General features: G+C 33.2%; 1 non-coding gene across 1 annotated transcript; it reads left to right on the top strand.

The window, feature by feature from the left end:
* Nucleotides 1–19,865: 19,865 nt before the first annotated feature.
* Nucleotides 19,866–19,947, top strand: Trnas-aga (transfer RNA serine (anticodon AGA)). The gene has a single exon. It is a non-coding gene; the product is annotated as a tRNA-Ser (tRNA).
* Nucleotides 19,948–25,869: the final 5,922 nt, after the last annotated feature.

Below are 25,869 nucleotides of genomic sequence, written 5' to 3'. Positions count from 1 at the left end.
GGACGACACTTTCCGCCTCTACTGGATTTTCGTCAACAAGAGACTTCCTGTAAACGAAAGTACAACAACATGAAAGCGGAAGGTTTCGTTCCTGATCAGACTTTGTGGACTGCTAAGGCTAATCTGGGACGACACTCTACGCGAATGCATTAAGCCCCGTTTACCCACAGCGTAGCTTTAATGTATGTACTTGTACTTGACAGTATGATCAGGCAGCGACAAGTTATCATATCTCCGCCATTATCAAACAGCGATAGTAAACATGTATCTGCCGGTCTCAAGTTTACGATCGAGCTAAGCGAGCTTCGTGCGTCAATTGATATTGATCATCAATAAGGTTTTTCTTGTATAATGGCTTTTTCTATAAAAACGACCTCTACAGTATTCTGGTGAACGTGTGAAGAAATAGTATCAGCTATAAAATATCAATCATTCTCTCATTAATAGTAAACCCTCCACGTGGAATTTGCTTAATTCGTTGTAGAAATGCAAGGCGAAGTACAACTGGTGGGCGGGCCCCATTGCAGCAGCTCGAATTAAACAGCGCACGTGAGCGATTCATGTAATCCCGTATTTATGTGAGATTATAATGAGGTGAGAATACGAAAGTGTTCTTTGTAAATGACAAATATTTTGCATCGCAACATCCCTGCATATTTTAATGTGCAGTAAAGTGCTACTGAGAGCTTTTTCGCATAAAATAGATTGAAACGAAGAAATGTTATAAATGACTCTTTGTGCAATAATTGAGAAATATTTTTATAATTTCAATATACTTTTATTTGAAAAATCTCGAAAACAGATTATATAATGTAACTGATAAAAGCTAAGAAAAAATGTCCCCGTAGGCCTTTTACGTACTGACCTATGTATGTTATTATTTTTTATTTGATTTGTATCTACATCCTTTAATTTTTTTTCATAAATTAGAATTTGACGGTTGATTCACAGGATGATTGTACATGCACTGATATGTTTATAAACTATACGGCTTTATAGAAAATTAAAAACCTAAGCAGAACACATATTGGATGTTAAATGCATTTGAGGAACATTTTTCCTCTTTTCAACCGCTGAAAAGTTAGAAAAATTCAATTGTTTGTTTTGTGAGAAACCATTAAGACTGGTCTAATTCAATTTTGTTACGATCAGAATGATTTATTGTGTATTGATCTAATTGCAGCTACCATCATAGATATTTCGTTCTTGCTTTCTGATGTAAAATGACGTATTTTGAAAACCTATTTACCTGATTTGTCATCATACATTGAAAATGAACAATAACAAATTATAAATAATAATTAGTAACCCACATGAGGGTATTTTATACGAGCCGGGCTCTGTGAAAAGGTGGTTTAATGCATGTGCGCACAGTGTCGTCCTAGATTAGCCTCTGCAGTCCGCAGAGGCTAGTCAGGGACGACACCTTCCGCCTAAACTTGATATTTGCTAAGAAGAGACTTTCTTGAAAGGAAAAATATCATAAAAGCGGAAAGTGTCGTCCCTGATTAGCATGTGCGGATTGCACAGGCTAATCTGGAACGACACTTTACGCATATGTATTAAACCCCTTTTTCACAGAGCATGGTCCATACGTTATTGTGGGATTTGCAGGTATTAATTTGCTATTAATGCTTGATGTGAATTTGTTGTCCATTCTTTGAAAAACTCGGCAGATAAATTGTTTATTAGAAGATTTTTGTGCTTTGTGGTTTGGTTGGTAACAATATGGTGAGTCGTAATTTGGTTGGTAACTGCATGTGCTTGTTAAATGTTAATAAGTATGCAGCCATTCTGATGTGATGTGGTTTGGTTAGTTAATTTGTTACTAAAATATGAATAAGTAGACAACCATTCTGACGTCATGTTATTTGGTTGGTAACTCTGCCGATAGAGGTAAATCAGTAACTTACCATTTCCGGTGTAATCTGATTTGGTTGGTAACTGTGCTGTTGAATTGTTAATTAGTAGGAATCATTCTGGTGTGATGTGATTTGATTCATAACGGTTAATCCGTGAGTAACCATTTCGGTATGATGTGCTTAAATTCGTTAGTATATGTGTTGGTGAATTTTAAATCAGTCGCTAACCATTAAGAACCGAATAGAACAGAACAGACTTATTACGACTTGTACATAGTACAACGTAAGTCTTACCCATGTAATAATAAACACAACAAAAGGTCATGTGAAAAGAAAATGATTATACAGTTATAAGAATAGTACATACTATCTAGCATAATACATGACAGTGGTGGGTAGACACAATAAAAGGAAGTGAGGAAAAAAATCGCATTTTCAATTTTCACAAAGTATTTATGTGACTTAGTTGCGGTCACCTAATAAGCCGTGAACATTTATGGAAAATAAATGAACAGTAAGCAAAATTATCTTACGTATGCCATGTGTAATAATTATGCTTAAATTATACTAGAAATACATAGCCCACGAACTTTGTACGGAGTAAATTTGGCGCCAAATTTAACTTTCAGACGTAACTGTGGGCAATTGGCTATCGAACAATTTGCATTTTGGCCATTTAACTTATGATATTAAAATATATTATGCACAAATATATTATATAAGTGTATTAATTAGATCTATTACATAACATAAAAACAATTACTCACATTCTTATCCACTAGGGATAAAAGTAAATTGACATTTCGAGGGGCATGTTATGGATATCAGAGTATTCGATCACTTACATTGAAAAGTGAATATGCAGATGTATTTTTATGTGCATTAAATTGAAGAAAAAATGTTATTAATGTTTATTACCAAACAAAATAAATTAAACAAAATAGAACTGAATCTTTGTTCCCAAACGTATGCGTATTTAATAGTTTCATTTCATTCAGACGAGTATAATTTCCATTTAAGTTTACATTCAGTTTAACATGATGCTACTTATTAGTTTCGATGTTTCATAATTTAAAAAATAAAACTAAAATACTGATAAAGCAAACATAACAATAACGATGCAAATAAGATCGCCTTTTAAAACGCCGCTTTGCCAAAATTACACATGAAATCACATGAATATCTAAGTTTTATCGCGTCTAATATGAATATACCACTACATTTATGTTAAACTGATTTTTTTTTTAAAGATTAGTTGATATAACAATGTAAATATAGATTGTCATTTAAGTTTTTTTTGCGAACGTATGTACGTATATATTCCGCGCTTATTATCTATTTAACTGAATACAAAATGTGAATCAGTTGACAAACGCAAACACTTACATATATTAGACACAACTCTGACATGCTTACGAATATTGTTGCAGGAACATCATTGATCGAAAACGCAAATACACTCAGATGAATTCTTTCAAGCGGTATTTCGACATTTATCATCGATACATTGTCATCATGAACTTTAACATGCACAGAAGTAATGTGAACGCATGTTTTTATTAAACATACGTGGGTGGATATATTATTATTGTAAACACTGTAATCGATCTGAAGAAAATGAAAAGTGCGGTCTGATACACTGTAATGTTCGTAAACCCATATTCCGTGGATGAATCTTGCCTGTCATCGTTATCATTATATGACACGATTTGTCGAGGAATTGAAATCATTTCTAAGCCGTAAATCGTTCTAAGTAGTTTTTGGTAAAAAATTCTCAAATGCGCTCGTGCTGTTATTCATGCAAATCTTTGCGTTTGAGTTAGAACACGGTATATTGGTTCATGTCGCTTTAAAATGTTCATGCTACCGCAGGAAATAGATTTAACCTTTTCAAAAAGCAACTAAATTTGCGATAATGGTTCATGTCTACTTCATGTTTGTTTCGCACGATACGATTGACATTTTGTTTTATGCAACATACCAAGTGAAAAAATGATTTTCAGAAAAAATATTGTAATAAAAAAGAGCGAGATTTGCGTTTGAATGATAGAACTTTCATTTCCAACTTTTTGAATTTGCATACATGTTGCAATGAAATGGCGTGCACTGTACTGCTCTGCTTTCCTCAACATTAGTTGAGTTGAATTGTATTATTTATATGCTAAATTCAAAATTACCAGACAAAAGTTCACCGTATTGTGTCTAATCTCGTAATTTTTAACGACTGCGGTTTAGCATTTATTTAATCATCGAACACTTTTAGAAAGTTAAATACATAGGGATTCACCATACTTTAGCTCTTTACAAAATAATAACAATATTCGTATAACAAAAAGTCTTTATATCCGTAGTAAAGGTGCATACAAATATAATGTTTACTAACTCAGCGGAGGTTTATCTATATCTATATCAAGACGCACTCATTTACAGAGATGATTTTAAATGTGTATGACGCACTAGTCCGATGACGCAAATACATGTTCACGGGTCTAAGATAAATAATTTATTTTAGCAATACAGAAACAGAAACATAAAGTTTGTTTATGACTGAAGCATATACAGCTCATCGTAAAAAACATACCTGCGTAACAATAGCAAAAAATGATACAAACTTGTTATTCTTCTCAAAAACACGTTTATAATTAAGATTCTTTTTTTCTCTCTTTTTGAGAATAAAAATATATATACCATAACAAAGTGCCCTACATAAAAATATTTTCTTATGTGTTTCTTTTGCTCCATGAAAGCAGTGTATGATTAGAAATCTAACCCGTTTAGTGAGAGGGATGTTAAGGTGAAAAGGTACTGATCAATATGTAATTTAAGTCATATATGTAGATCTATTACGATTTTATAACAAATGTCGCATGTTTAAGGTCTAATATTGAGTCATATTAACCCGGATATATTCAGTCTGTTGAGCAGGAGGTACATCTCATCACAGCGGCCCTGGTTCATTGCCCAACTCGTTCTGCATATATATAAACACAGTTTAAAGCTTACGTTAATTCTACCTAAAGCACGTGTGCACACCATCCATAATAATCTTTTTTATACGAATCTAAGTATACTGTTATTTTTTGTGCATTTCGATCATAGCCTTGTTGCGAAAGTGGGAATGACGCATCTATTGGATTGAATATATATTAAATAAAAATAACTAATGTGAATTTGCATAATAGTCTCTATAACGCTCAAAATCAACGAAAATTTCGTAAAGTATTTCGTAAAATAAAGTTAACACCTAAACAATCAGTGTTCCTTATAGTAATAGACACAATTTCAACGCTAGATGTGGTATGATTACATGGATTTTTGTAGATACAAAATGCTCGTTTATTTATTTGTGACCACAATAAATTCCATGCTAATTTCCTGCGAATATATCTATTCATACGACACACGAACACTAAAATGGTACCATGATAAAACCATAATAAAAACGAGCATTTTGTATCCACAAACATCTATTTTACCAGAACACATCTGGTGTTGAAATTTCGGCAATTGCCATAAGGAACAATGATTTTTAATTGTTAAGCTTTATTTTACGAAATATTGTACGAAATTTTCGTTGATTTTGAGTAGTAATGTTATTTTAATATATATATATATATATATATATATATATATATATATATATATATATATAAAATTTTCGTCAATTTATAGCGCATGTTGCACATTCTTACACAAATGTTACTGGAGAAACTTTGCAAAATCACCAACGAATTGTATTGTTCTAACAAATATACGCGGATGCTTTAGGAGAGTCAACTTGGGTGATCAATACAAAGTGATGGATATTTTATAGCTGGAAATATTTCTTCTCGCGATCAACATCACTACTTTGTTTTATGGGAGGCCATTATCAATGTTGTAAATAATTCGTGATCAATATGTGGTTTTACGCACAATCTCCGCCGTTACGTAGTTGTTCGTCAATTGAAGAGAGACTGATACATATTTGATGACAGATAACCGATATCGCAATTGCTTTATCTCAGCGGAGTTTAGACAAATTGTCACATATTAAAACAAAAGTGTAAGCAAAACATACATACGATATCGTATAATTTGCACTTAAGCGCCTTGTAGTAACCGTCACAATCAGCTGGTATCTTGAATCTGCGTACCAACGGTAAACATGTGCTGTCTTGCATTTTTTGTCGCGTAGTCGATTTATCGCCGTTGTTATAGGAATTGTACATGTCCATGAATGAAATAACTCATAAGATATTGATTGCTTAGTTTCCAATCGCCTTAGCGGAAAATAGCTTGGTACACGGCTCGTACCTTACACAAAGGACAATAATGTCGGACATAATGGTACATGTATATTTACAGTAAAACATTTTGTCAAAACAACGTTCATGTACAATCACAATATGCTTTATACGTGCTTGCATAGTTAAAATGCTATAAAACGAAGCATATGTGCAACGGGAGACCTGTTAATTCTTTAATGGATTATAATTAATCGAAATACAATTACTAAGGACATTTTAGCAAGATACGGCTCCAGTTGTCTGATCCATGAAGTCAATTTTTTGATGATCTGAAAACAAACAAGTTAACTGTTGATGTGTTGTGAAATAAAAAAAATAAGAACATTTTACCAAAATATTTATGTCAATAAACATTTTAATGACATGCATTTAAGTTGCAATATATATTATCATCATATGTATACATTCAATTGCATGTGATATTTATGTATTCATATCATGCTGGTGTTATTTAAAGTATGAAACATAACCTTATTACACCTTATACGCTAAAATTGCTACAAAGTATCGAATATAACGGAATATACCACTACCATTCATGATGCGAAACGTTAATCAACCGATGCTTTAGTAGGTCGATATTATCGTTTGCAGTCAATGAGAAGGAATTAAAAAACAAGGACCAGAACACATTAATTCGGTCGACGTCTATCAACTCTTATCAAGTTTATTATCTGGCATGTTAATGAATGGCTGATTAATGAGCTTTTACTTAAGTATATTCGAACACACGTTGTTTTTTCATCGTAACCCCCCACAGCACGTTGTTTTGTGCGATAAATTTGTGTCTGTGCCCCACCCATAAACTAGGTTTCATCGCCAGGTTGTCCGGACTAAAGCGGAGATTAGTTTACCGGTACACGAATATTTCAATGAATTTCTCGCGCTAATGGATATAATATACTCTATAAAAGGCTGTTCGTGTCTATGCGTGCATTATAAAACGAAACACGGAACAACTCGTCTCGATTGACAGTTTTGTTAAACAAGTCGATTACATGCGGGTGTTGAAAGCACACTTACAATGGAATAGCATACTATTAACTACATGTGTAGTTGTGTTTGACCTTTTACGTTTACGCTCGAAAATGCTTATTGGTTAGTTTTACTTTTGGATTTTCTGAACCATGAACGGTCGGTATTAATTGAGAATAAACGCTTCGCGTATGCCATTAATCATACTTCATTATCACAGTTCATGTGACGCATGGAGTATTTGTACACGGCCATTCCATACAACTCAATACGTGTACGAAGGACGATTCAACAGTCCAAGGGATACAATCCCATGTACTTAATGCAACCGATTCGAAAGTTTGGCTCTAACTACAACCAAACTATATACGCTTAGCAAACTGATTTTTAAATTGTAATACAAGAGAAATTCCAGATTCATACGTCTGTTTGTTGTCGTGTTTTCAAAGCATGTTCGACCTACAACTGATCATTTACAGCCGTGTGTTAGTTTGATTTCAATGTTCATTTTACACCCGGTCTGATCGGGGAGGCACTTTCCGCTTTTATGGAATTTCCCGTTAAAGAGGGTCTCTTCTATACAAAAGTCCAGAGTAGTCGGAAAGTGCTGTCCCTGAATACTGCACAGGCTAATCTGGGATGGCACTGTACGCACATGCATTATGGCCAGTTTTCCCTGAACGCGACAAAATATAATACGTCATATATTATTAAAAATGCAGTTCTTTAACAGTACGTTAATTCTCTAAAACAACTTAATTCTATCTGATCGACGAAAATGCTAATAAGCGTACAATGTACAAGAGGATCAGTGTTTGTTCATGTGCGTGGGATTTCACATCTTGGCTTTGTCCTGAAATTAAAGACACACATTTTGAGGTATTTCAGTAAATCATTCACGAAACAAAGGTGTACACGTGTTAAAGAAGAACTAAATACATATTGTTGTACTAAACCAATAATTACATGTCGTCGCATTTAACATTCCATTATGTTTCCATTGTGTGGAAAACTTGATCCTCTCGCAAAGCAATTCCAAATTTAACAAAACAAAAAACACACACAAAAAACACACACCAAATAAAACATCAAAACACATCTTATTTGAATGATACACGACACTCAGAATATCAAATATTTATTCGACGCGGAAACGTTTTGTGTTAATGTAAATTTAAATGTTCATACTCATTGTTTAAAGTGCTCATGAACAATACTTCACCCACTACCAATATGAGAGTACCTACAAAACATGCATCGATGTCTACATTACGAACAATAAATTGCGGGACCAGCGTGCTTCCGAGATACACAACACAATTCTACATTCACCACCAGTTTAAATTTTAACAAGTGTGCGACGAACCCTAAAGTAGGGCAAACACTACATGAACATACTTGTTCTTTACATCATGATCATGCAGCGACGCTTCATACCACCATTATTAAGCAGATACACCCGTAGTTGTACGATATTTAACATGCATCAACCGGTCTCATGTTTACGATCGCGTTCACTGAGCCTCGTGCCTGTATAAATGTATTGATCATCAATAAGGTTCTTCTTGTATAACGGTTTTTTCAATAAAACGACTCCTATCATTATTCACGATAAACGTGAGAACACAAAGTATCAGCTATAAAATATCAATACCTCTCTTATTATTTAACCACTTAAAGGAGTTTCGCATACATTTCTTCGCAGACACGCAATGTGGAATTTTACAGACGGGCCCCTTACAGCGGCTCGAGTAAGAGAATGCAAAGCGCGCGATTAATTGATTCCCGTATTTATGTTGGACGATGTTGAGGTGTGATAACGCAGTGCTTCTTACAAAACAAATTAATTTCATTGGAAATAGTTAAAAATATAATTGAAATTTGTTCAGAAGTTGTGAGTGAAAAATTATTTTCGAGTGATAAAAGATTCAATGTGCAGTAAAATGAGTATAAGAACTCTTTCGTATGCAGGAATTAAATTTTAAGAAAAATTATAAATAAGTTTTTTTTGCAATAATTTGTTATCAATATTTATTTAGAAAACATCAAGAATAGAATATATTATATAAATGATAAAAGATAAGAAAAAAGTTCAAATAGACTTTTTTCGTACTTAAACTACGAATGATATTATTTTTTAAACTCGATTTTGATCAATAAGTCTTTTGATACAATTTTGACATCAATTATTAGCATTAGACGGCTATTTCACATGATGTTTATACAAAGAATAAAATACTTAAAAACTATATATTTTTTAAACTAGAAAATATTTTAAATAAAAGCAAAACATTATAGCTAAGTAAAATTCAACCGCCTTTCAAAACGACGCCTTGCAAACATTACTCAACAAACGACCTTGAATATCAGAGGTTTAATCTGTTCATATGTAGGTCATAGGTCGTACGAAAATGTAACTTAATTAACTACAGTAATTGGCAATTTAAGAACACTTTAATGTTCGTGTCATCTTTTTTACTTATTAATCCAACGATCTTTTATTAAATTTATTACAATTACAAATACACGAGTTGAGTCGTTAGGTTAAATGATTCAAGAAAATACCCAGTTTTCAATCTGAACTCCTTGAATGCATACAACTTGCTTGTTTTTATATTGTAGTTGTATAACATAGCTTAGAGATCAAGGCACGAACGTGTTGTTAGTAAATACATTCCTTGATAGTGAGTACATTCCTATCAACTCTAAAGAAACATAACCACGAACAGTTCTATTTGTGCAGACAGTTTATCTAATGTTATCCGCCGGTCGTGATATACCAAGGAGGATTCGCGGATCTAACCGTGATTGGTAAAATCGGTTTCGAATCCGGATCTTAATTGAGTTTAACCTTTCTTTTGCGGTAATTGTTTCTTTCGCCCTAATACATTTCGTTAAATTGTTTCTTTCTGTTTGGAAGGCTGACTGGCATTTAGTTTGTTACGATTATCGCTACTTTTCGACAAAAACATGGTACTACACAGTCTACTTTTGTTTTCGATGGTGCAAAATGGCGCAGAAGAAAATTCAAGATGCACTTAAATAATTAAAATCCTCGGCGTGGAAGCATTTTGGGTTTTATCAGCATACTAATTCAACAGAACTTGACAAGGCAAATGCCATTTGCAAAGTATGTAAGGTTCCCCTTGTATACAGAACCGAAACAACCTCCAACCTATAGTATTATGTATTAAGTATTATGTTATGATAAGAACTAAGTGTTTTTGAAATTCAAAAACTTGTTAATTTTTTTGAGATTTTTTGAGACACAGGAACTTATTTTTTTCAGTATTTTTGAGGTACTTTAAGACACGTGTAACTTGAAAAGACTTTTGATTTGTGAAGCAACTTTAATCTAGTCATATTGCAGATTTTTTGTTTATTTAAAAGGTTTTTGAGGCTTCTTAAACTGTAACTCGATTATTGTTCTCTGTTTGGAGTAATACAGTTTATAATAATAATAAAAGTTAATTACTTTTTTTCATAAGAAATATATAAGTTCTGGTGTTTCAAAACATAATTTTGGTTATAGCAATATAAATTATAATTCATTTTGCGTATTTTTACTTTGAAATTAGGATTCGAACCGATATTCGATATCCGGGCCTTTGGATTCGAATTCGGATCCGATTCAAATTTTGGATTTGCTGCAGCACTAGTGTATATGGACAAGGCCTTTCCATACGCACATACATTTTGACCCCTGTGACCTTGAACTTAGGGTCCGCGTTTAGGTTTCGAAATATGCGTTTAGGTTTCGAAAAAAGCTCATAACTTCTATCAAGCGTTTATAGGGGGCATAAGTCATCCTATGGTGACAGCTGTTGTTTTTATTTTTTGTTAACATACCAAAACTGTTCGAAATAGAAAACGTGCAATCTTACAAAAAGCTAACCCATTTACATTAACATGTAATTAAATTGACTTTTGATTTTGTGAAGTATATTGGTAAACAAAATTCCAATCATGCCTGGGTTTTTATGATAAGGGATACAGCAATGCATTTTACAACGATGTTGACTGTGTGTTTAGCGTGACAAAAATCATCTTTAATACGGTACTTAAGGGATACAACAGTTTTAAACTACAATCTCGACATAAATACAGTTGTGAGTGCACTATTTTAGTTGGCAGACTGTTAGCGGCAAAGCGTTTGTAGCTGAAGGCTATGTTCTCATGTTTAGTTATTGCTACCATATTGCCTTCTGTCTAATTTATATCCTATATGTGTTTTTTTGTTCCCTATCATGATATTCTTATTGACCGAAATTCTTAAATTTGTTTTCAAAATCGACCTTTAAACATGTTTAAGTTTTTAGTTTTAAACAAGCCTTCGTTCCAGCAGTAGAATCGTGACCCTACTTTAAATGCATGTCATTCCATGCTGCAAGGTATCAAGGTCAGTTCGCGGTTAGTTAAAAAATCGATATATAAACGCTATCGATGTAATATTCTTCACTTAATTAATTTTTGGACGAAGGAGGGTAATCGATGTGCTGAAAATTAACAAGTCGATCTGATACGCTGTTGCGCTCGTTAACCGAATTCCATGGACGAATCTTACTTGTCTTACGGTATCATCATATGACACATTACTTATCGCAGAAAATGCAATCATTTCTAAGCAGTAAATATGTCTTACTAATTATCGTGAAAATTCCGTGAATTCAAATGTTCTGATATTCGCGCAAATCTTTGCATTTGAGTGATGACACGGTATATTGTTTTTGTCGCATTTAAAGTTTAATACAAACGCAGGGAATTCATTTAACTGTTTCCAATAGCGACCAAATTGGTACAAACGGTTCATTAAACTTTCTCAGTTCAAGTTTGTTTCACACGAATCGAGTGCAATTTAGTTTCGTGCAACAAGCAAAGTAAAATAATTATTTACATGAAAATATTCTATAAAATCTCGAAAAGGATGAGTGTTGTTTTTGAATCATGGAACTTATAACATTAATTTCCAACTTTACGAATGTACATGTACAAAGTGCATTAAAATGCAATGAGTCTGTTATATATGAGGTGCCATGTTCTTCTGTACAGTAGTTGGAATACATTTTATGATTAATATGCTAACTTCAAGTTACCAGTGAAATAAAGTTGACCGTATTGTGTTTTTCTCGTTGTATCGTTTTAACGACCGCGGTTAAGCATTCAATTATTCATAGCCTACTTTTAGACAGTAAAAAACAAGATAAATACAAAAGATATTGTTTAAGTTGACGTTTTTACACACTATTCACGTGTTGAAAGCAGTTAGATATCAATAAGGGATTGTCCAGAAACTATTTGATAAGCCTTCATAAATGTAGGTGACAGTTCTGAAGGTTGGGTCGAGATAGTTATGAGATCGCTTTCAAACAGCATTAATATCATATTAATATCATCATTAATGAAAAACATTTTTGAAACTGTGTATTTACATTTTGGCGTGAAAGACGGTAATTATATATTAGAATAATACTAACCGCAGTTTATTGAGATAAAATTAATAACCATCGTACAATGTTATCTTATCGAAGAGAAGCGCTTATAAATAAAAGGCAGGCTCAATGACATGTAAATGAGGCCGTTCGCATACGATTGCATAAGGATTGCATAATACGATTTTACTCTGTCACAGAAGCCAACACGATTCGTATTACAAAAAGTATTTACACACAATAATAAATATACATCGATTTTTATATCATACTAAGTTTGGCATGAAGTAAAATTTAAAATAAAAGGAGATGTGTTAATTTAAATACCTGTTATTTACTTTGAGCCAGGCATTGGCGAATCAAAAGGAATTAGATATGGTTAATTGCTAGTCGAATGAGTCTGCAATTGCGTCATTTGTTTCCACATTTACATGCCTTTCAAAGTTGAAGACTGAAATGGACAGTCTGGAGCCGTTAGACTTCTGGTACATTTACAGTATCCAGGTGAACCAGGAATCATAGGGAAAAAACTCATCACGTAAATAAGAGAGGGCTGCCTCGTTTTGATATCGAACCAAAGCTCGGAACAGGAAAGTCTAATCAAACCCGGTATTCTCGCGGGTAGGCTATTCACGCTGTATATCGTTTATGCCCCCTGGCTTTGGTTCACAAACAGACCTGTGTGACCTACTTATTAAATTTGAGAGAAAACATCTCTCTCTCTCTCTGTTAATATCAATCGATTCTTAGTAATTAATTGTCTTATAAGGATTGAAAATATAATTCGAAGCACAAATCTAGTTAAAATCCATGTTGAAATAAAAAAATGGACAGTGCCTGAAAATAAATGTGATATTTATTTAGTTGTGTTTCTTGACTTAGTTAAATAATTTAAAATGACATAAATTTAATTGATTGTTGCTTTTTATTGTAAGTCAGATCTTTGATTTATTCATGTTTGGTTTAATTTTAGTACTGTCTGACATATTTACCGCGGAAATACCAGACGTAATAATAAATAAGAACAACGAATAGTGTTGTTCTTGTTGCGACTACAGTTAAAATCTATGGATTTTCATCGAATAATAATAATGAAATGAAGTACTCATATATGATTGTCAATTCAATAGTTTATCCGATAAATAAATACCGTGTTTACACGCGGATGATTATTCCTTAAGGTTCGCGAGAATATCTTGGCCACTGCAGTATTTTGGCATCTATAACATAATTTCAACATTCGAACTTGAGTGAAGTAGGCTTTGAAAAAAATATTTTCTGACATATTTTACATGACAAGTTACAATGAAAGGAGAAAGTGTAACTGCGTGGGAATCAATAACAACATGCTATATATTTTATAACTAAGTGTTACTATTTTCCTATATAACAAATAAAAACATCGTATCTAAATTCCCAATAACTATTCAGAAAATGATGTGCAATCCCACAACTGTTGTATTGGTTTAAACTTATTTATTACGACATAGTAATATATTCACAAGTTACATGACATTGACATAGGATTGGGCTGAAAGGCGAACCTTATTGGAGCCCTCTCCCGATAAATAATATATTTACGCATGACATTATGTCATGACGTCGTAATAAATTGACAATAAAAGCTGCAAAATGCAACTTACAAGTCCAAAAAACATAATACAGAATGCAACGTATGTACAAGTCCACTAACATTGATGGAAAGAAACACAAGCAATTTTACAGGGTAAAGAAATAGAAATTGAGGGGGGGGGGAGGAAACATAAACAGAAAAATAGTATTGATTTCGAGGTTGTAAAAGGTCATGTAGAAATTTATGGAGAAGAAGAGTGGCTGAGAGAAGAAAATGGATGGCGGCTAGAATCTGTTCGTTTATTTTATAAAGCACTTAACATGGTCAAATATGATACAATTTTCATCGACAGAAAGCGAAGGATCACCAAAAAAAAACATATAGTGATGGAGAACATATCTGCGATACACTATTTATAAGCTGAGCTCGTTCTATACTGAACTAAGCACAATGAAAGAAAAAGTGGTTGCAGTCTTCAATTTCGTCACAAGAAATGCAGTTAGGCGAGTCATTATTTTTTTCTAAAAAGATGGGCAGCAAGAGAACTACAATTGGTGCGAAGACGTGTATATAAAATTTGAAGATTTCGCGGCCCATGGTAAAAATGTTTTGGACTACTGGTAGGTTCAGTGTTAGTATTCAACATATTTTTAAATGCGGCAATAGATGGTGCATTTTGAATTTGACTTGGCAAGGAAATGAAACTGGCGATGGTTGAGGGTAGAAATGTGTTCTTATAGAATGATGTTCGGAAGTTGACGTTTTGAATGTCGCTTCTATTTCTTAAAGAGTACGGGGCAGACTGACCTACTGTAAGCGGGACAAGGTTAGCAAGGTAATCAGGAACATGCGAATTTTTCATTTTGTAAATCATAATGAGTTTGTGTTTATTTCGCCTAGATTCTAAAGATTTCCAACCGATTTCTGATTGAAGCATTTCAATAGATACTAGTTGTGTTGTGCCAGTAGCAATTCTTGCTGCTTCGTGTTGAATTTTTTCGAGCTCATATATTTCGGCCTGTGTGCAATTGTCGAATAGGATGTCACCGTATTAGAGAATTGGACAAATAAACGAGATGTATCTAGTTTCAAGGGATTGTCTATCGAGTTTGAATTTAAGTTTTCTCATTACGTTAATTCGTTTCCAACACTTTTCTTTTATATAATTTATATGGGTTGACCAATTTAAATTTTCTGTCAGAATTACACCCAAGTGTTTGTGAGAAGAAACTTCTTTAATTGGAGTGTTATTTATAATGAGTGTAGGGTGAGCATGGTCATGTGTGCTTCTAGATATAAGTAAAGATTCTGTTTTGTTCGAAATGAAATTTACAAGCCATTTAGACGCCCAGACGGATATTTTTGTAGATAATCGTTCAGAGTGTTTGCGGCAAGAGTTGGATTTTCGACAATGATTGAGAGTGAGGTATCATCAGCAAATAATCTAATGTTTGCACAAATGTCATTAACAATGTCATTGATGTAGATAAGGAATAACAAGGGACCTAGTATAGAGCCCTGGGGGACACCGACAGGTACGACATTCCACTGAGAACATGAACCTGGTACGACAACTCGTTGTCTACGGTTGGAAAGATACGATTTACACCAAGTAAGCATAATGTTAGATATTCCAATTTCGTTAAATTTAAAAATTAGGCCGTCATGCCACACTTTTGATAAGTCGCAAAATACTACTCTGACCTCTTTCCCCGAATCAACAGCTTTGGCAAACATATTGTAAAGATACGTTAATTGGTTTGTTTTGGAATCGCCAGGTTAAATACCCGTTTGGTACGGCGTTAGGATATTGTAGTCATGCAAGTAATTGAACGTATGCTTGAAAAATATTTTTTCGAAGGCTTTTCCAATTGTATTTAGTAATGATATTGGACGGTTGTTATTTACAAGACTCGGGTCGCCGGATTTAAAAATTGGACAAACATTTGCGTCTTACCAAATTGACGGGAAGGATCCCGTGCGAAGGGAATAGTTGAAGAGCGTACTCAAAGGACTAGACAATTCTAAGGACAATTCAAGGAGCAATCGATTATTTAGTCCATCAGGACCAGAAGCTTTTCCTAGAGGCAATCCCTTTAGAACTAGGTCTACTTCATATGGTTCAAGAATAAGTTGACTGAGGCTTGATTGGGTTCTGTTTGTGACTCTCGGTAATGTTGGTATTTGGCAGTGGTCAATATTTGACTGGGATGTAAAAACATTGTTTAAAATATTTGCTTTGTCGAATGCATCATCAATTATTTTGTTGCCATATTGGATTGGTGGTTTTTCGGAGTTTCCCGAGGATTTAATAAAAAATTTCAATGTTGCCCACCAATTTTTGGAACTTTTGCTGCTTGATTTTAATGTTTCGGTAAGTTTGTTAAAATAATTTCCTTTCGAGCTTTTTATAAATTCTGTCGTTTTGTTTCTAATTGTTCTAAAATTTTGCCACAAAAATGGTGTGTTAATATTTTTTGCTTTACGATAAGCACGTTTTTTTTTCCGAATATAACGCCGTATATTATTGTCTAGCCAAGGTGGGTAATTATTACGAATGAGGACATCTCTGTTAGGTATACATTGACTGGATAATTTAATTATGTTGTCACTTATGTTTTTTGCATAGATGTCAATATTTTCGTTTTGTAATGAGTCCCAATCAAAATTGGAAATATCATGACGCAGTTAAGAAAAATCGCCCTTGTCAAAGAGCCAGACGTGTCTTGAGTAAGTACGTTGTCGATTTTTATGAAGTTTTAAAAGAAAATAAATAGGACAATGATATCTTGTTGTTTGACTTAGAAATGGGTCAGCAACACCACTAGAAAGAATGATGTTTGGGTTTGATGTTAATATTAGATCTATTAAGCTTGCAGAAGATTCTGTAAAGTGCGTGTTTTCAGAAATTACTTGTGTAAGTGAGAACTGATCACATATAGACTTAAGCTTAGATACTGATGTCGTGGCATTGGCATTCAGGTTAAAATCGCCAGTTATAATAATGTCTTGGATACCAGTATCGAAAGCTAGATGTATTGAGTCTGTGAGAGCAGAATGTTGTTGGGGTGTGGTATTTGGGGGTCTTTAAAAAGCTCCAAACAGCAGAGGCCGGTTCGAGACAGTAATTTCAATCCAAATACATTCAACACCAATTATTTCTAAGTCATCTCGCCGCCTATGAAAAAGGTTTTCTTTGATATAAACCGCTACACCCCCATGTCTATCCTGACGGTCTTTGCGTTCGGGAACTTTGAAAGAGTTCATCAGAAGTTCTGTACTCGGAATATCATCATTAATCCACGTTTCAGTGAAGGCAAGAATGTCGAAATCGTTCAATTCAGTATAAAGGATATCCAGCTTGGGAAGTAGGCTCTGAACATTAATGAGAAATAGTGTTTTAGATCAATGTCGGAATCTGTTGTATTGAAGTTATCCATATAAAAATTCATACATTTCATGTATTATCTTTTCAGCAATAATCGACACCCCTTTGGCGGTCCAGAGTAACCCCGACTCAAAGAATTTGGAAAAATGCATGGGAAGAACTTTTAAAATATATATTTAAAATGTTATAAGCACATGCTGCCAGACAGGCTAATCAGATTGAAATGAAGTAGGTATTTCAATAAATTATGTACTTTTTATGTAGGACCTATGTTTTGAATAATGAATGTTATGTTAAAATCTTTATTTATTTATTAACGATGGTTATTTTGCATATTTTTTTTACTTAAACTTTTTGAAGTACTTATTTACACCTCGGAATTTATTTTTTTAATCAAAAAGCAACTTCAACGAAAAATGGTGTCATCTTTTCAGTGGCAGCGCTGTCTGGACGGAAATGCTATTAAAGAAGTTGACGCTTATTCCAAACCTTGTAGAATTTTTAACAATCCGGCAATTATAAATCATAAACTGTAATGTTGAGAACAATATGTCCCTATCAGTGATTTTTTTTCTGCGTCAAGAACGCAAAATGTTTCAAAATACGCCAAGTGTCTGTTATTGTGCGTTCATATGAGGCATACATTTCGAAAGATGCAAGTCCTGTTCTGCGATAGATCGTCTTCCTGTTCTGCGTTAGATCATCTTCCTGTTCTGCGTTAGGTCGTCTTTTTTCTGTCGTGCGTCAAAATCCACATTGTTAAACCTCTAGAGGCCCCATTTATTGACCACATGTTTCTTTATGAAAATTAATCGGAACATTTTTCCCAATGATATCTTGCCTTAGTTCGGAACTGGGTCATGTAGGATAAAAAAGTAGATAACTAGGTGAAATATATATATAAATTTTTTTAACACTAAAGAAGTCACATTTAGAGGAGGATTTAAGTCTCAGGAGGATTTTAAGAAAGTACTTGTCCATTATGATTTTCCTTCTTCATCAAACAATATAAATTGCTTAAGTCTTGAGCTTTAAAAGTATTGTAGATGTAGCACAAAATTATTGATATTTTCTAAGCATTTTAATCAATAATTTTGATAACTAAACTTTGGAAAAACAAACAGTATTTTTATGAATAACGAGCCTAATAAATGTTGGACATATAATATTTGTTTTTAACTGACTGACTTTATAGTCCAAATAAATCACATGATTGCATAAGGATTACATAGTCATGTATAGCAAATGTACTTTATTATGTAAGAAATACATTACAATTCTTGCGTTTCATTTTTTTTACTTACTAGTTAGTATTTTCTTTGAGAGCAGTATTTATGTTAATTGTCACACATAGTTTATGTGTTAAGCAAAATGGAAAAGTTGCATTTACTATAAAGAATTAAGATTGATTTAATCTTTTTAAATATGAATATGCATAAAGTGGAGTCTCTTTGCTTCCTTTTTATTTGTTCCATCAGGTATAAAAAACGCTTGTATTATAACAATATTTTCAATGATCACATTAGAGAGTTGCATTAATGTCTCAGCTCATTTCTCTCGAAACGTGTTACTCAATTACATTAAGGACATTTCATTGGCAGTAAGGAAGCATTGGTAAAAGAAGTAAACGTTAAGAATGAAATGAAATAATAGCAGTACGGCCATACAAATGTGCGAGTTTAATTATCGTCACAAATAATATGTTGCTATCATATTTTATGTTTATTGTCAGAGACATTTTCTTCTCTTTTTTAAATTAATTGGTTTTAACAACGTGCAATTCAGGCCTATTTTTTGTTGATAAACGCACGTTCCTTTATGAAAGCTTTAACCATAAATAGGTTAAGTGTAATAAATAGTTTCATATTAATTGGTTTCTTTTTTATTTACTCTAATAAGACATTATTGACCCACCTGATTAAACACGGTTGTGTTGTTTCATGTCTATTAAGATTCCCTTTCTTTCAGTTGCAATATAGTTGAATAAAGTTGTATATGGCTGTACTATTTATTAAAAACTAAGCTTCATCTTTTTCAAAGAGCGAACAACTGCAATACCTTCAGCGCTTTAAGGTAGCGCACCTCTAATGATTTCCCGCGATTTATTTTACGATCATTGCCGATCTTCAATGATCGCTTATTTCCGAGAGATGCATTATATTTTTTTCAAACTTCGAATTTTAATATATGTTTAACTTATTCATTTAGAATACATTATTTTCACTATAAATATTGACTTTGAACCAATCATCATCTGAAAAATACGATTTCGCGATTTCTTCAAAGATCGAGCGAGCCTTTTTACCTGATTATTTATGGATATCTAATTTAAGGTTACAATGATATGAAGTTGTCGTGGCCGAGTGGTTAAGGCGATGGACTAGAAATCCTTTGGGATCTTCCCGCGCAGGTTCGATTCCTGCCGACATCGCATACTTTTTGCGACGCGTTTTATTTCTTTTCTAACGTAATTTGATTTAATATAGCACATAAGCTATGTTTATTGTTAAAAAAATATGTTGAAAATTGTATGCACATCCTTCAATTTTAAAATTAAAACAACGTTATGGCTAAATTGATTAATTCAATGCTGAAAATACGAATGATGCATGTTGCATTTTTATTTTTATTTCAAAAAGTAAACGGTAAATCTGTGTATTTTTTGGTATTTTTGCTGTATATAGTGTTTCTATAAATACTAAGTTTAAAATATAACTTAAATGATACTATTTTGAATTTTATGACACTTTGTTTTTAACCGACCCAATTTTTACTTGGCTGAAATCACTTACATTTCATGGCGCTATTCCATAGAATAAAATTTGTAAAAATTAAATGTCTGTAAAATAATACTTATTTTATCTTGTTTAAACTTTAAACACATTTACTGCATCTGTTCACACCAACTGCATGCCCATATTTGGAAATTTGAATGAATTACGGAACTTTTATATACCCCAGGGGTGAAAATAAACTGGACAAAAGCCGAGCGTGAGGGTGGTTTTGAAAAAAAATCGGTATATTTTTTTTAAAGGCATGGAAAGCCTACCTACAAATTTGCATGTAGTTCAGTGAAATGATGCTGATTAGGAAAATAATTTATTAAATTATATTTGGATATGTGCCCATTAGAGGTGCGCTACCTTAATTAATGACGTTGACAGTTGAGTCCGATGTTGTCGACCGTACATGTACATGGATACGTTGATTACTGTTTCACTTGTGTGAGCTGCATAGCCGTTACAATATACTGACGTACATTCAATGTTTACTCACTGAAATGTGTTCTGAAAGTTGTTGTTAAAAGTCGTGATTTAATAAAATAGCTAATCGACACGTGGCAATACATTAATTTCGTTATCTAAAGAAATGTTTCTCTATATTGATGTGTATGCATTTTTTATTGATATTAAAATGTTCATGAAAATACGGTAACACGTATTAAAGAACTTTCCTTCAGTGTTGTCTTGTATTTCAAATAAGCAGTTCAAACCTTCATCTTGTAGTTGTTGCCAAATTCCCCTCAAAGAACGTCGTTGCATTTTCAGTGGTACAATTAGCCTAAAGTCTGCAAACACAACTGCACGGTCAAGTAAACAAAAACACAATTGTAACCAACTGTAAAAGATGACCAATAAACCTGTTCTAACAATTAATATTTACATGCAAGTATTAACAAAGTTCTTTTTTTTTCAAATAACTCATTGTAATACTTTTACCAAGTTATGTCTGCAGTGTTTCCAAACTTACGTTTATTTCATTGTACTATTTCAGTGCGATTTTATAGTTCCCAACTTAAGTATGCGTGCTTTTACATCATCAAGGTTTCGTACGAGGTTACCTATTAAAGAACGCCACCAGACTGTTCTGGATTATAAGAATCTGTTTACGAAATATAATACGAACACAAATCGTGCAATTCAAACATATTATTAGCATTTTAAAATTAGACTGCCTTTCAAATTGACGCTTGACAATATTTACAATACGACAAACGGCATTGCATATCTCGAGTTTTATCGTTTGTTTGTGAAGCAAATTATCATATGACAATACCGATGCATGCATGTTAAACTGCTATTTGATCATTAAAGATGACGATATGATATTGAAATGTTATCCAAGATATATGTTTTCTTTCCGACCTTGTCGACAGATTAATTCAGCGAAAATTAACAAAAGAACGAGTAAAAAACTTGACATCGTTAGAAAAAGCAAAATACATCTCACATTAATGCGGTTGCATACACAAATGATCGATGACTCAAATACAATCAAAGGCTTTCTTTCAAAGCGGTATTTCTACATTTAGCATGGAGACATTGTCATCACGTTTTTGAACGATCGCAGGGAAATTGTAATACATACAAAGAAACTCTCAAAATGTGAATGTCTACAGACGAAGGTGGATTGAATAAAAAATATCGTAAAATCAGTGGTCGATCGATCCAAAACGAACAATATGGTCTGATACAGTTTCACTCATAACCCGTTTTCGGTAAACGAGTTTCACTCTGCTTTCGTTAGCTTTATACGAACAGAATTAAGCCATGAACATGTTTGCATTTGTTAACTAAGTGCTCATACACTCAATGTGTTACTCATTGAAATCAATTGAAAAATTATTGTGAAGTCTCTTGTGAAACCAAGGTTTCGTTGTCTTATTTTCAGACAAGGTAGCTCCTGACATGAATCCGCGATTGCCCAGGCGGGTCTGGAGCTACGCTTATCGCACATTTCATAAGACCTTTTTAGCATATCGGTATTTAGTGTAATTTTTTCCATTGCATTTTGTATAATGGAAAATAAACATTCGGGTACGGTTTGTTCACAGCAAAAGCATTTATCATATGTTTAGCCGTGAACTCGGGCCAGAGAATATGTCACGTAATCGTTCATAGTTCATGGACGACACATAGTTACTAGCAATGTTCATTTCTCTTAAATTACTAGTATGTAGCCTACCATTTGATTTCTCGTCATGCGCATATTGTCATGATGACGGTGTCGCGCATGGGACAAGTCCGTCCCTCTCTATTAATGTTAATTTCTCTGCATAATGTGGGTTAAATATTCAACAATACCATATATCAAGTTCTAGTCCAATTTAATGTCTGACATAACTAATATTTTCAATTATACAAATACGTTGTGATTGCTACATGATTGTGTCTTTTTCCATCTGTTCACCTCTAGAGCTAAATGCTAACTGATTATTTTCCTCCAACATTTGCCCCGTGAAACTCAGTTATGAATTCCATTGGTCAGTGTTCTATAGTGCTTATTGCTGGTTGGCTAGATTACTAAAGATACTGAATCAATGAAGCCCTGGGAACGGGATAAACAGACCACCCAAATATTTACAAGCTTTATCAAACCTTTTGATGAGAGATTTTTCTGTATAAACACTTTTGCTTGACCAATACAAACATACCCGGCCTTGTGTCAACTATACTATTCTAAAATCTCTCCCTCATCGATAACCTTATTTGTACATATCTGCACTTTGTTTCCTACCATAATGTAACAAATATACGACAGAAATATGTCTGTACTGCCTAACGCGAATACGATATAACGGATTGCTACACAGATGTACTCAATGTAATATCCAAAGAAACTCCAATTCATGCGAATACTGAATTGCTGGTAATGCAGATAAGATTGGCGTCGATATATAGATAAGTGCAAATTTTACTGGGCCAACCACATGTTTACAATTCAAAACACTGCATGCAACCGCACGTTGGTACGTGCACTCTCAGTTATATGTTCAAAATGCGTACTGCAGCAACTGCTGCTTGACGCTCAAGATAGAGCGATATTAGATTAATTGCTTAATCTAAAACATAAGCAGTCGGCGAAATTGTGTGTCACGTTGGCTGAAATAAACAGTTGCGGTCGCTGTTGTATGAAATTTAATTATGTATTAGTCGGCTTTGAGTTTACGATCGACTACAGCTAAACCACTTATTGATCACAAGCACGTTCATACATGTATGATGGCTTGCTTTATAACAGCACAGTATGTAGTAAGAGTAAATCTGATATGAGATATAAATTAGTAATTGCTTTAATTTTCATAACCCACGTCCATTGTCTTAAAGAATTCGGTGTACGCATGAAATTTGAAGGATTCATCATATGCAATTGGCTGCATAACTTGAGGCTTTTACATTTATATGGAAATATATATAAACACCAAACATCATGCTGTTATTAAACTATATGTCATACTTTCGCAACACGTCTTCGGAATCAGTCAAAATCCTAAATATGTCGATTTTAAAGTAAAAAAAGTAAAGGGATTTGGTTGTATTGATATTGCTAAAAGGCAACATCTATGCAATTATCAAACCTTTGAAGGAAGTATTATTGATGTGTGACGTCATTTTGGATTAACCTCCTACGGCCGGAGGAACGGCCACACCAATATCTATAGGCCTCCCGGCATCTTCATATGCTGGAGCATATGTACATATATATCTTAATACATTAATTGATACCATGCTTCTGCATGGAGTAATATAAAGTCATGACTTATGTGATGTTGTAAACATTGTAGCTGTATGTGTAGTGATACTAGGGTTTAAAGCTACAGTTATTGTAAACAGTTACATGCGTAATGTAAGTTGCCTGCAGCAGGTTTACATGACCCATGACCGTTTTAAATCGGACATGTACATATGTAATAAAGCATATTAAATGAAATGATGTTGTCGTCGCACAACGAACAACAGACTGTTAAAACTTTTTCATTTGCACAGCATGAAGATGAAGAAGTTTAAGAAAGTGAACATATGAAACGGATCTGCATTTAAAGTAACATAAATACTCAAAATCTACGAATATTTTGTTAAATAAAGTAAAAAAACATACAAAATCATTGTTCATTACATCAAATGCAAAAATTTCAACGCTAGATGTTGTACGGTAACATAGATTTAACGAGATACAAAATGCTCGTTTTTATTGTGTTGTGGTACAATATATTTCATTTTAATTTCAAGCAAAAATATATATTCATACACACGAACACTAAAATGGTTCATGAACATGTATTGAACATATTGTCCCACAAAAAAAGAGCATTTTCTATCTTGTTAAATCTGTGTTACTAGACCACATCTTTTGGCTATAAAAATCATCATTCTGACTAGGTTTTATCAATATTGAGTCGTACATGTGGCCTTTAGAGTGGTGACAGTTTTTTTCTAAGCTTTGACCTGATAACTAAGTGATTGGACAAACAATCAATTGATTACCAAATAGCAAATACCGTTTCCAGGACAATAATATGTCCAAGTCCATACACATATGATTTGTAACAATAAATAAATAAATAATTTATTTCGTTAAAAGTATGAACTATATTTCGTTAAAAATGTAAACTATGCAACACGTGTCATGAAGGCCGTGTAATAAATAAAACGCACAAGAAATATATTTACGCATGACTGACCACAATATACCAATTAACAATGTGAAAAGCTGAAAAATGGCCAATACATTGACCGATTCTCACTATAACACCAAACAACTTCCCGTCAGCGACAACAGCCATCTTTGCCAACCGTATACATAATACATCATTGGTATTAAAAAGCGCAGAGGGAGATAATCTTGTGTACACGATACTCAACCAAGAAGATATTTATCTTTCTTCCCACAACATTTCAAGGGACCTTTTCACAGATTTTGGCATGTATTTAAGTTTGTCATTTAATGCTTTATATGATAAATATAAACACTGGATCTAAAAAGCGCAAGTAAAGAAAAAATAATAAAATATTTTTTTAAGCGGGTATATACGATTTTTTATATGTGTTTTATTGTAATATATTGATAAAATATGTTACAATAACACAAAATAAGCAAGAAAAATTATACATTAAAGCCGAATTTCATAAAATGCAGCAAAGACAAATTAGCGCCATGAGCCGATAGTGACGTACATATTTTCCTACAATAACCGAAGCATTCGTCTTTGTATTAGGATCGGAGTTAGTGTTTGTGTGTCGTAGGAGTAGATATCGTTGCAGGAATTCAAATAAACCGTTAAACTAAGTTTCGATTCAAATCGTACATGTATGGTATACATGCTGGCGAATTCGGCTGTACAGCCGTTTTCAATTTCAGAATTAAAAATCAGGCTTATTTCGCATTTTTCGACACATGTTCTTCTTATCTTTTATTTTAATTTATATTGAACTATATATATAATACGTTTTACTCATAGTTATGAGTAAATTTATTATTCTCTATTCTCAAAATACTATTAAAATCTCATCATCTTTATAACCCATATCATCATCATTATCATTATCAAACAAATAATAAACCAAAGACAAAA

Source organism: Dreissena polymorpha, chromosome 2, assembly GCF_020536995.1.
Source record: "Dreissena polymorpha isolate Duluth1 chromosome 2, UMN_Dpol_1.0, whole genome shotgun sequence".
In the NCBI taxonomy this organism is placed as follows: Eukaryota; Metazoa; Mollusca; class Bivalvia; order Myida; family Dreissenidae; genus Dreissena; species Dreissena polymorpha.
This window is presented reverse-complemented; position numbering and strand designations above follow the sequence as displayed.